This window comes from Plutella xylostella, chromosome 3 (assembly GCF_932276165.1).
Source record: "Plutella xylostella chromosome 3, ilPluXylo3.1, whole genome shotgun sequence".
Taxonomy (NCBI): domain Eukaryota; kingdom Metazoa; phylum Arthropoda; class Insecta; order Lepidoptera; family Plutellidae; genus Plutella; species Plutella xylostella.
In genome coordinates, this window is record NC_063983.1 from 9,755,154 (window position 1) to 9,768,282 (window position 13,129).

A 13,129-nucleotide genomic window follows, 5' to 3' on the forward strand; every position below is an offset into this window, starting at 1 on the left:
AATTTATAACATGACTACGTGTGTATTGTAGTCATTTTTTCCCTGTAAGTATATATAATATAGGTATAACACCTTCATGTAATACACGCCTTATCGACTGTATTCGTAATATTGCTGAGATTGTATCGGAACGTGAAGCCACTTTTACAGCGATTGTGTAAACTCCCCTGGGCTTCTGCAAAGTGGGCAACTGGCAACTGACAATACTATGCATAATCTACAAGTTTCTTTCAGCGGAAATGCCCTTATTTTCATGCAAAACGCTGTTTGTAAACTTTAATTCGCTCTGTGTCGATGTAGATACGAGTTTAGCCTTGAATTTCTGATTGCTTGTCCGTATTCGGCCATTTTTACTGACTTCTATACAGAGGTGCGATCACAGGATTCGATACTATTTTCGAAACTACACTAACCCTTGACCCTTAGGGTCACTTTTACCAAACGCTAAACATATATAAAATAGTATTTAAATCAATTTTTTAATACATTTTGTACTAACTGACAGACGTATGACAGGCTACTAAATACGTTTAGCGTTTGGTGAAATTCCACCTAACAAATTTGCCTTTGACAGTGACAGTTGACGATACGCAACGTAAACTGAGGTTTCGAATCTTGTGATCGCTGCACAGGCATTTGTACTGACTCCTTGGTTTTTGCTAAAGGCGGTATCGAAATATAATAAAGAAACATATATATAATTATTAAAGTAAATATACACTCATGACAAATAAAAAAGTTCCACCTGCCATTGTGGTTTCATATGTCACCGGACCTTTTTCATTGCTCGTGAGTGTATTTTTCTATGTAATTTGTGGGACAATATCCAGTATAAACTATAATACTGCCAATTACCAGGGCCATATAACATCGGGGAGCATCGCTTGCCACCCCGATAACAGGGGGGTCACTACAGAAATCGAAAAACCTCTCTCTGCCTCTCTTAAAGTTCGTTTTCTCTAAGCTTCGCAGCACTAGGCTAACCACGACTCTATGGCGTAGTTAAAAAACGTACCGATTGAAAGGCAGCTCTCGTTCGTTCGTTCGATTCCATAGTGACCCCCCAGGGTGGATAGATAACGAAATAAATTTATTTCTAAAGGTATAAATAATTCACCAGCTGCGTGTGGATATATCTGAGTGAAATATGGACGACCAGATCTTCTGAGAATAAATAGATTTCGCCTGTGGATTTTCCTTCTTTTTTAGAGAAAAACACAATCGACAGATGTGTTTGTAGATATTGTAAGATTGAACTTTCATTTTTAGTTTCGCTTCGCCTTAAGGTATTTCCGTCTGGACTGTGGGATAAAAAAATAATCTGTATCACTTTCCATTATTTACAGGCCCGCTTTCTTTGAATATTATTCTTGAGAGTGTTACTTAAAACTTAAAACCTATCTCTACATACCAAAATTACTGTTTACATCCTAATTCCTAATAAGTACTTTACTTCTCAGAATACCAATACACAATTTTTATTATAAGTAAGTAAGTACTTATGTATTTTTGTATGTTATTTATCTTTATCAAAAGCATTTGGCAAAATTTCTCTTTGTATAACCAGGGTAAACGAAATATGTCTGTAATATAATAAAAGAATACAAACCTTTGGTATTGGGTTCAAGACCCGGCTTTGTATTAAAGCTAGCTTGCTGGTTTCATGCGAAATCTGTAACAAAACAATAATTAAATTAGATGTTTGTGCCAGTATTCCACTCTCAGCCGGTAAACGGTTTATTCACGTGGAAACGGAGAAATCTGAATATCAAACACGACTCGACAAACAAAAAGTCATACGTTTTCTCGAGTACACGGCTTTGTTTACATTTTACACCCTAAGGGCGTTTACCACTGCCGCCGTCAACTGCAGTTGCTAAACAAAATATTAAAATACCTACGTATAAAGTAGCACCCCTTGTACGAACGGAATTGCGGGTAACGTAACGTGCGTTATTCGGGGTCCAATAATTAAGAATCATAAAGAAATGAATGTCCATGACTATATCTGACTTCATTGACAGGGTGTAAACAAAAACCTGGCGACATTAAGGAAATCAATATTCTTAACGGACAGTCTCATAAAAACTTTTTTCTAAAATTCAAGCCTTTTAAAAATTCACTCTACACAATTTCTCATTTAATTTTGTAAGGTAGCAATCACATTTTATAAGTCTACATATATTTTTTAACGTGGTAAGCATACAAAACATATTAAGTCGGTATGTTATCAAGGAAATAAAGGAACAAACATATTATCAGACTTTATCGCAAGTCTGATAATACTTATATGAACTGTATGACGGTGAATGACGGCTGCAGTGGACAAAAGCTCCGCGCTAAGCGTATAAAATAGTATAACAAGAGTTATTTAGGAGTTTACCACTCTTCTGTAGCCCAGTGGACCCGAGGGATGAGCAAACAGTGGGATTGTACCCTCGCATGGAAACTACTGCGAAATTATGATGGTGATTCTACATAAAATACATAAGTGTGTATAAGATTGTTCATGTGCACAGTACTTAATTTTTTATTTAAAATATAATATGTGCTAGCGATTTTTTAAAGCAACAATAATTATTTTATTCGGTCAAAATAGTATATTACTACGCATCGTAATATTGAATAATAACTGGATTGTAAAGAGTTTATCACTTTGTTGTACCAGCCCTTTTATATTCTTCCTAATACCTTACAATAGAGTTTTCATTGGGATAAAAATAATACGTATGTAAATTTTGTGTTTATTTTCCCAGCATTCATAGATCAATCGTAGTAATACATAATTATTTACTTTGATGTTTATTTATTTATTGAAAAACATAAAACTATAATTCAAAGTAGGATATATATGACTTCCACTGAACTCGCTTTACCCTTTTAACCTAAATATACTTTTATTTAGTTACGACTTACACATAAACGTACGTTCAAAAGCCATAAGTTGTAGGAAATATTCCAACTTTAAATTCACAAAATGCAGAGCAATATAAAGGGATACTCTTTCTAACTTTATAGTACCTTTGGGTAATAAACCAGTAGACACCGCATGGGTCATGTTTACAGGGTAGCTGTAAAGTGCTGTAAAGTGTTGGGAATTCGTAGAACAATTTGTCAACAAGGGTAAGGAGTAGCAAGGACCATTGCGAAAAGGTATTTAAAAAATTATGTCTAGCGGACTACGTAAGTTGTCTAGCTGAGCTCTTAAAAGTACATATTTATGAGTATTCTGAAGTACTTACCTAATTGTATAGATTGATATTATTATGTAAGACTTTATTATTCCAGTGGGAATAGGGAATGAAAACTCGAGGATTTCTAATAAATCAAAAAACATTCAGATGAATTTAAATACAAGATCCTAGGGGTAGAGCATAACAAAACGTAAAATATACGTTTTTAGTTGACGCGAGTCATGTTTTCATGAATTTGACTTCGCGATACCCCCTCAGGTCATCAGCCGCACATAGTGACGGAGTAGCTAATTATGACCAATAAACACAAACAGTGGGTGTCACCGTCATCAGCCCAAAGTCGTCCACTGCTGGACATAGGCCTCTCCCAAAGAGAGCCAAAACTTTGTCCTCGGCCTTCTTCATCCAACCACTACCAGCTACATTTCCAAGGTCTTTGGTCCGTCGTCGGCCCAGTAGGCCGGAAGGTGTCCCACGAGGCCATCCTAACTAATATTATAAATCCTAATCCTAACTAATATTATAAATGCGAAAGTAACTGTGTCTGTCTGTCTGTCTGTCTGTCTGTCTGTTACTCTTTCACGCTAAAACTACTGAACGGATTTGAATGAAATTTGGTATACATACGGACTAGACCCTGGGAAAGAACATAGGCTAACTTTTTAAGGCGAAGCGAAGCGCGCGGGAACAGCTAGTTATAAATAATTAAAACCGCTCCTGACCCGGCAAACATAGCTGCGACCCTTAGAGAGGACAGCAGAAAAACAACTTTGTATCTGGAAAATTACTAAAACTAAAGTTAAGTTACGCACAGATCCTCCTCAGCGATAACAATAAAATTTTACCGAACATCCTGTACAGTGTCAGCACTATCTCACGCCTCGCCCGCAGTGACAGTGGGTCGTTTCTCTCGCGGCGATGGCTGGCGGTAAGCTTGACCCCGGGTGAGGGTTACATGTCGATTTATTTCTATAAAAGTACGGCCGTCGTCGGGGGGTTAATGCTGAGAAATGTCGCTCGGTATTGAATTCCTAGATTACTTGGTTCGGTTGGCGAATGTTTTAGATAGTTTGGGGTGATTGGAATGGTTAGTTGTGGAGCTATTAATATGTTTAAGTGGTCCGATGGATGATAGACTTTGCTTGTGGCGGGTTGAGGAAGGTCGAGAAAAGTGATTTTAGGGTTGTTACTAAGTGGGTTCGGCTCACCATTGGATGATAACTAGATTACTTGTACATGAAAAATTACATCCCCACCGAAGTTGTGACGAGTCTAGCGAGAATAATTCGTTTATCTAGATGGACTAAATTTGAATTAGGAGGAACAAATTACAATAATTTAATAAATATTAACATTCATATAATGATGACATTCATATAATTAAAGTTACTTATATATTTAAAAAAAATATTTATATACCTAGTCATCATCAATAGCCACGACTTCCCAAACACCCCTTTTTCCGGCCGGTGGTAAATATCAAATCATACAGCAAGTGATGCCCCCAGGGCCCTTTTCCAGAAACCTAAAACTACACCCTCTTAACCGAACCCTTTGCGATGTGATCGGGTCACACACAGGGTGATTGGATTTTTACAGCATTACACAGGATGTCCCTTTATTACGAGACCGATATTTGAATTTGGAGCTATGCGATATTGGGTCGATAACCGTAAGGGTGGACGAGGTCTTCCACGAGAGGGATAATAGGACTCTGGCCAGTTGAATAAATTAGCAGCGGCCGACTGGTGTAGTCGTTAGCAGTCAGGCTGCTAAGACGAAGGTCCCGGGTTCTATTCCCGGCTGGGGCAGAAATTTGTTTAAAGACAGATATTTGTGCTCGGATCTAGGGTGTTGATATTTATAATTAATATGTATCTATCCATGTATTTGCGTAGATATATCAGCTGTGAGATACCCATAATACAGGCTCTGTCTAGCTTGGGGTCGGATGGCCGTGTGTGAGATGTCCCCCACACATATTATTATTACTATGGTCGCTGAATCAACGGTGGCTGTCTACACTGTTATTAGTAATCTTACGGAATTCTGACAGTTATCAGTTTTAGACAAATCAGAGATCACAAACCTTTTTGGGCTGGCCACTTTCAATACGAGTCTGGACATCTGAGACTATTATATATTTTTTTTAGTCCCTGTATCCATTTTATTAAGTGCGGCGCTCCAAATTAAAAGGGGATTTACCTACGGTGAGAAATAATTACCGTACCTACCTAAATATATTACAAACAGTGAAAAATACAATTAAAGATAATCTCAATTATCTTATATAATTATCGCTGTCGTAGAAAATATATCTAAAAACAACTAGTAATTATTTTTGAAACGGTAGCCGCGCCGATGTCAGGGCGATGTTGCGTTCGTATTTGAATAGAGGTAAAAAAAAAGAGATGTCGCTCTATAAAATTGTATTGTGTGCACTGACTGGCTTGCGTGTCGTCACAGCAAACTGTGAGTCTAAAATGTGCGGTGGTGGTACCAAATTAGCGATACAGGTGAAATTGTGTCAGCGACTCATCGCTGGGAGTAAGACAGCAGAACACGTTTACCCCATCGGTCATCGGTTCTTCGACAGATGTGACCAGCCCATTGCCACTTAAGCTTACTAACTGGGTGAGCTATGTCGGTGACTTTAGTTCTCTGTCAGATTACTTCGTTCCGGATGCGATCTTTCAAGCATAGCTCCAAGCATAGCTCTTTCCATAGCTCGCTGAGTGACCTTCAGTTTGTGAACCAGTCCCACAGTAAGTGTCCACGTTTTAGCCCCATAGGTCATAACCGGTAGGACACACTGATCAAAGACTTTCGTCTTGAGACTTTGTGGTATGGGCGACGAGAAGACTTGACGAAGTTTGCCAAATGCTGCCCAGCCCAATTGTATTCTTCTATTGACCTCTGATTGGAAGTTGTTTCTACCCAGCTGCAGAGTCTGTCCAATCCAGTGGCGTGCTTTGGGAGGGAATACGTCCAGCAGTGAACTGCTATAGGTATGACGATGGATGGATGATGATGGATTTGTTTATTAAAATCTCTACCTAATCATCACTATTATCATCATCATCATCAGTATCTTCATCATCAGCATCGCTGACTTTAATTATTAGAGATTCTGTAACTCTGTCGATAAAATCGTCGAGAGTGCACATCTTATCTTCCTCTTTTATTGTGTGGCTGATGCATGCTTGCCATTTCTCAGGAGTAACATTTTTTATACCTTCTAGTAGTAGTTTTTTAACTTCCGCCATTTTGTAGGTTGTGTTGTATCTTGCGACATGCCCCTTCACTTGAGCCCACACCAATTTTTGAAATTGATTAAAAAGGTTTATTATCCCTGAATTTAGTAGGAAGTGATGCCATGCTAAAGAATAAAATAAAGCAATTAAAATTAATTCGATACATGGGTCGTGAGTCGTGATCCTACTTCATATTATAAATGCGAAAGTTTGTAAGTGTATATGTGTATGTATGTATGTATGTATGTGTGTATGTTTGTTATTTCTTCACGTCAAAACGGCTGAACCGATTTTAATGAAATTTGGAATGAAGTTAGCTGACACCCTGGATTAACACATATGTTACTTTTTATCGCGGAATTCCCACGGGAAAACTTATTAAGGCGAAGCGAAGCTCGCGGGAACAGCTATTATATTGAAATATTTGTTATTTTTGTATTAGTTTACTTGAGCAAGTAAATATTTAGATTTATCTTTTTGTATAAAAATATTAAGAAAAAATTATTGCCCAGAAATGGATCGCAATTTTTAATTTTTTCGGTAAAGAACTTTTTTAGTAGCATCACTTATAAAATGTCAGACCCAAGTTTAGTTTACTATAAGTACTCTTTTTAACGTCACAGGAATTATCTTAACTGAGAAGAAGTCTAGATAAGTTCATAATAGAAACAAATCACACAATATTGATTTGCCTTATAATAAATAAAAGGCGTTAGATACACTTCATTTAATCATTATAAGCACAATAGTAAGTACCTACACCTCAATATCATCGCCATTATGAGCACAATATTATAACCAAATAACAACATCATCAACAGGTATAACATACTTAGGCTTCTCCCGCGAATGCCACAATACCTTAGGTAATACTATTCTACCTATCGTCATCGTACGCAACGGACGCATCGTATTCAGTATTCTTTGTATAGAAATTCTCACGAGTGCGTCCACTTCATCGGCATTGCCGCTGCTTGTTGTCTAAGGCCATGAGTCCAGAGGCCTATCCACACTAACATGAATTTATAAGTTCCTGTTATTGATCTGCTCTCAAAAATAGGCTAACTTGCCTTTTATTTAAATCATAGAACAATGTGGCCTCGGGTTTAGTGTAGGCACTCAATGCTTTCAGTTAACACAGCGCCACACAACGCGGGAATGGTTCACTGTTCTGTACCCGTATCATGAAAATTCGAGCTAACGAATAGAATCGAATTCGAGTGCGACTATTGTCAACTTGACAGCACTTTCGAACACTTTTTACCTTTCGAATGAGTTTCGAAAAGAATGACCACAGAGTACATGATATTATTCTGACAATGACCTATGGAATGATAGCTGTCAAACTTTCGCAAATCTGTACACCGCAATACACCGCCATTTTGTTGTTGACAGGTTGACAGCACTTTCGAATAGACTATCGAATAGAATGTGCTGCGTTTTTTCCGGATCGCCCTACTGTGCTGTCACTCGCCGGAATAAACACGTCAATCTTTCATTTGTTGTTAAAAATATGTATACATGCCGCTTTTGTTTTGTTTTTTTTTTGTTACCAGGGCTTAGGTGACTTTAAATTCACCCTTACAATGTTTTTTTTTTTCAGAACATAGTTAATATAATTTATGTAAAATATAGGGTGTTATTATTCTGAAATTCTATTAAATGGTTCTAGTTACATAATTTTAAATAAAAAATAGTGGTCCATAACCTTAAAAATTTTGCAAAAAGGGTGTTAAAATCAAAATAAGACTGAATTATGCTGACTGTTTTTGGTTGTTCGCCATATTGATCTAATGAATGAATATTATTTACCATCTGTCTAAGACAGTCTCTTCTTTGAACTTTTAAATACCTACCTACTACTAATACTAGCTAGGTATTCAAATAGCTTTCCGGAAAATAGGGGTGCCACATGTGGAGGTGTTTACCCTGTAACAGTCGGTAAATACGCGGTAAGTCAAATATACACAAATAGGCACATGTAATGTATGTATATAAGATGTATATAAGTATTTGTTTCAAAGTCGAAGGTTCCTGAAATTGGAATGAAGGCATTCGCCTTTTGTGTGACTGTGCTTTTGTCGGAATAAATACAATCTCTTTTCGGAGAGAGAGCTCAAATGCTAGAATGAAAATCGAAGTTAAACTTAACATTTTAATATAACATCAGGGAGTATTCAACCGTATTAAACAGACATGTTTTTTAATATACTTACATGGAAATATGAACGCCACACCCACTAGCGTGTTTAGTTATATCTAACATACAGTATCGTAGGGCGGCTATTATTGTATCCCACAAATCTCAAACTGAAGTTTACTAACATAAATACGTACTTCTGTATATTTGCATTTCAAGTTAGTTGACGGGGGTCGCAGCCACGTCGGACGCACGCACAACTGTTCAAAGTATAATTTACCTACCTGTTACAACAGTTTTCGAGTTTTGGCGCAGTCGAGTCGGTAGGATGAAGTAGGTAAACAGCTTGGTAATATAACATGAAATTTGAATGTGCCCGTTTTTGAGTTTAAGACTGTGCGACTGTGCGTTGACCAAATATGACTACAAAATCTATTCTGATTAATTTAGCTAATTAATTTCAGATCGCTAATACAAATAAATTAGGTCTTCCTTCTTCAGTCCTGATTACGAAAAGCTTTCCCAGCAACGCGCAACGTGCATGGACCGAACTATTTAAGTAGCTTTTCCCGTACCTTAGGTCCTTTAGAATAATATTCAAAAGTGCCTTTTTCATTTTCTGGGAAAATATGAATGAAAAACGCAAGTGTAGACAGACAATGGCTGGACGCGCGCCAGCATCGGTGGTTTTAATTCCTGCAGCTGATATTTTATTCAGTCGCATAAAACAGTTTTCAAATGCGGACGTTTTCGTCTAGCGTTTTTATGAAAAGACGGAAATGTGTGACCCAATTCCGTCTAATTATACATTCGCGTTTCACCAAAGTGGCTGGACGCTCAAGTGAAGTAATTAAAATAACTTCAGAACTTTCAATTTGCATGTCAGTTTATTTAATTTGCGGCCGAATTTATTCACATAATTACCTGCTGGGCCAGGCACGCTGTATCATCGCTCATAATTAATGAAAATACAGAATAATGATCAATTATTTTGACTCATTATTTAAATATATCATTAATAATTTTTTTTATTAAATATATCATATATATATAATTATGTAAATTAAATGACACAATTTATAATTTTTTTATGTAAATAATAACTTATGTCTAATTGGTTTTAATTGTAAATATTTGAGTAAATTGTATTATATTAGTGTAATGTAAAATTTGCATGCAAAAGTTACTTTGCAAAACATGTGAAACCAAGCTTGTGTAACATCTTTATACCTACCATGTTTTTTCGCAAATAAAGATTTATCTTATCTTATCTTATCTTAAAAAAAACTTCTTTAAAAAATATACATATCGTTGAAAATCAACAGCATATCTGTATAAAACCTACTTAATAGTAGGTACCATAGCGATATAGTAATAGAACACGAAATAGGGCCCCACAGACAAGAAAGATCGAAATGATGGTAGATTTTCCCGCAATAACTAAACGCAAATAAAGTTTTATTTAAACTGGGCTTTAAAGAAGCAAAAATCTCTACGAGAGTACCAAATAGGCACAAAATCGTACACATAGAGCCAACGGAGGCAGACAACCAACAATCCGTCTCTGCAGAAAAAAACAAAAGACACAGTAATGGATCGGCATTCGAAATTTAAAATTCACATTGTAACCGGCCACTGTGATCCGTAAAGAACAAAAAAGTACGGGAGAAAAATGGCAATGGACGGCGGCGAGGGAAATCGAACAAAAGGATGCGATAACGATCCCAGAAAATGGATCCTAATAAATGAAGAATCGAGACAATGAAAAAGGAAACCGGAAACCAAATTTTGGAATGGTTTTTTATATGCGGTTCATATATCAGCTAAAAGTCAATATAGATAATAAAAAGGCGCTAATTTAGCGAAGTAATTGAAACGAAAATGTTCAAGTTTGATAGAAGAATAATAAAAATAATTATCAACATCACATTATAATAGGCACATCTCAGAGTAATAACGTGCAATCGGTTAACCTTGGCCTGGAACTTATAAGGTCTCTGAGTTTGGACCTCGTTCGCTTCAATATTGATTTTCTCATGTTTTTTAGTCTAATTGAAAACTTTATCAATTAAAAAAACACTACAAGACAGGTCTTTTCGTCATGATCTACACTCTTGGTGTATTACCGACGTAGGTCAGTTATTATATTATATATTAAACGAAAATGGACACTTGATTAAGTAATAAATTACTCTTATTATAGATTTTACTACACTTAGATGATATCAATGAACGCAGGTTAGGTAGGTACCCACCTAGAGAGAGGAGAGTGTTGCTAGGTGATAAAATACTACTTATTACAAATATTTTAACTTAATCTTACTGTAGCTAACAGTAAGTACACGAAACAAATACTTAGTCGCAGAGTCCAATATTGCTTCAACTCAAGTGGACAAATTACGTCGAATACAAGTGGCAGAAGTTACGGCTATTGCGAAATGCCATGTTTAAATGTCCTAAACTGAGCGTAAACCGCCACGGGTCAACATTTGCTGAGTGAGTAAAGATGTCGGTTTCGACACGTTTCCCACTTCGTTCATGGCTTAGTGGTTATGGTGACACAAAATATTGACTCCTTCACGCCAAACATATACGACCTTCATGCTACATTTTAGAAATTATGTGACTTTATGTACTTGTGATAAAAGGAAAAATTTAACATGGATATAAATATATCTCTGTCAGAATGAAAATGTATCACAGAATTATTCACAGAATGCAAGTCGGTGTTTAAAAAATAACAGGTTGTGTCCAGCTGCCGTACTACAATCCTTCATCAGCGTCACTCACCTGTTAAACATCTGTCAGATCCTCAAATCCATACATTTGGCGGTGGTAACCCCACAGGTCCAAAAGGCCCAAACTCCAGGGTCCGACAGGCTCAATCTCGATGCTAATTGTTGTTTATGTTTGCGCGTGCGCACGCAGCCTGGTGCACACGGTTAGGGTGGCCATTCTTTGTAAAAAAACTGTAGGATACTGGGTTTTTGTTATTTAGCTATAAAGCCTAAAAATGGAAAACTTTTTAAAAATATAACGTGCAGGCTTATTTGTAGGCTCAGTTGAGTGTGAAAACCACTGAGATCCTCAATGTATACTTAGTCGGACGCCTTAACATGTTATCATGGGGTAAAGCAACCTGATCCCTTTCATTGTCACTTTGAGGTCATGTTTCTTTACCCCCGATTGTACCAAGTAAACATAATAAAGATAGTTTTACTTTGCTTTTATATTTTTTTACGTCCGACAAATAATTATGGTGTTATAAGTTTAACGTGTGTTTAATGTGTACGTGTGTGTCTGTGGTAGCGAATCTCCCAAACGGCTGAACCGATTTTAGATTTCTTAATTTTTCTGTCAAAATCAGCTTAGCCTTAGCTTATTTCATTATTTATTTCCCACATCATGGTCACCCCACAGCGCGTGCCCTGTGCCTCGATCACTCCGCGGCGGCGGCGGCGCAAGGCCGGTGCGCATGCGCTCACCACATACTAAGTACCTCTCCACAGTCACGTGACTCACGTGTCATCTTCTTAGCAGAGGCCGACTATGTTTGTAAACATTTGACTAATGTTTACAAACATAGTCCAGAATTCGATTTGATTCGCCTTCATTAAGCCGAAGGGAGTGACTTAGCGGGTTTCACAGTTGTTTTAGACTAAAAATGTACCCAAACGAAATCTGTTTTCTTGAATTAATTAATCCTTTATATTCTTATTCTTTATATAGCTCTTATTCCCTCCATCCAAAGGTTATCTGGCAGAGATCGTTTTTAGTGATAAGACCGCCTTTTGTACTCTAATTAAGTTGCAACTTGTTAATCTTATTATTCTTTGTTGGTGTACCAATAAAGTGCATTTTATCTATCTATGTATCTTTATTAAATGAATTAATACAGTAATACTATCTGACCACCTACCACACAAGCAAATGTACAAGGCAAACCCATCTTAAGATAGAAATTAAATTATTTTAAGGATAAGATTGTGATAATGACGTTCCTATGTACTGTAGACAAAGAGCATTGCTTTAGCAAAACCTTAGACTAACAATATACAAACAATCTTGGTGTGTCACATACAAAACAAAGCTTAAAACTGTTCATATTTTGTCTACTGTTAGACTGTTTTAAGTTCGACCTAATAATAACAAAAATAATCCAAAATAGGAGCTCAGTGGTAGAAGCGGGGTGTTATTTATCGAGACGTTTCTTTGCACTGACACTCCATCTTGTACGTATATAATTGTTAATCTAAGGCAAAGAACATTGCTTCAGCAAAACAATCATTACGAGTAACTATCTCGAGAAAAGTGATAATTGTGTAATGCAAAAACAATGTAGATTAACAGATACAACATCTAGGTATAGATGCCATTCTTGTTCCATTGTCTTGAGGTGATAAATCAGCCAATGACATGAGTTAGATTTGTTTTTGTGTTCTAAGTGAAACGCCGACTTATTCACAGTAACTTGTCTTTATAAGTGGTTTATTTAACTGGAGATTTACAGATTAATCTGATTATGCCTCGAAACGAAGACT

General features: G+C 36.7%; 1 protein-coding gene across 1 annotated transcript in view; it reads right to left on the reverse strand.

Annotated features, from left to right (window-relative positions):
- The window catches only part of LOC105381076 (Ig-like and fibronectin type-III domain-containing protein 1), a 131,134-nt gene that overhangs the window by 57,148 nt on the left and 60,857 nt on the right, over positions 1-13,129 (reverse strand). The window contains exon 3 of the mRNA XM_048625087.1: positions 1,610-1,672. The gene's annotated coding sequence lies outside the window, so the exon portion shown is untranslated. The remainder of the gene's footprint in view (positions 1-1,609; positions 1,673-13,129) is intronic.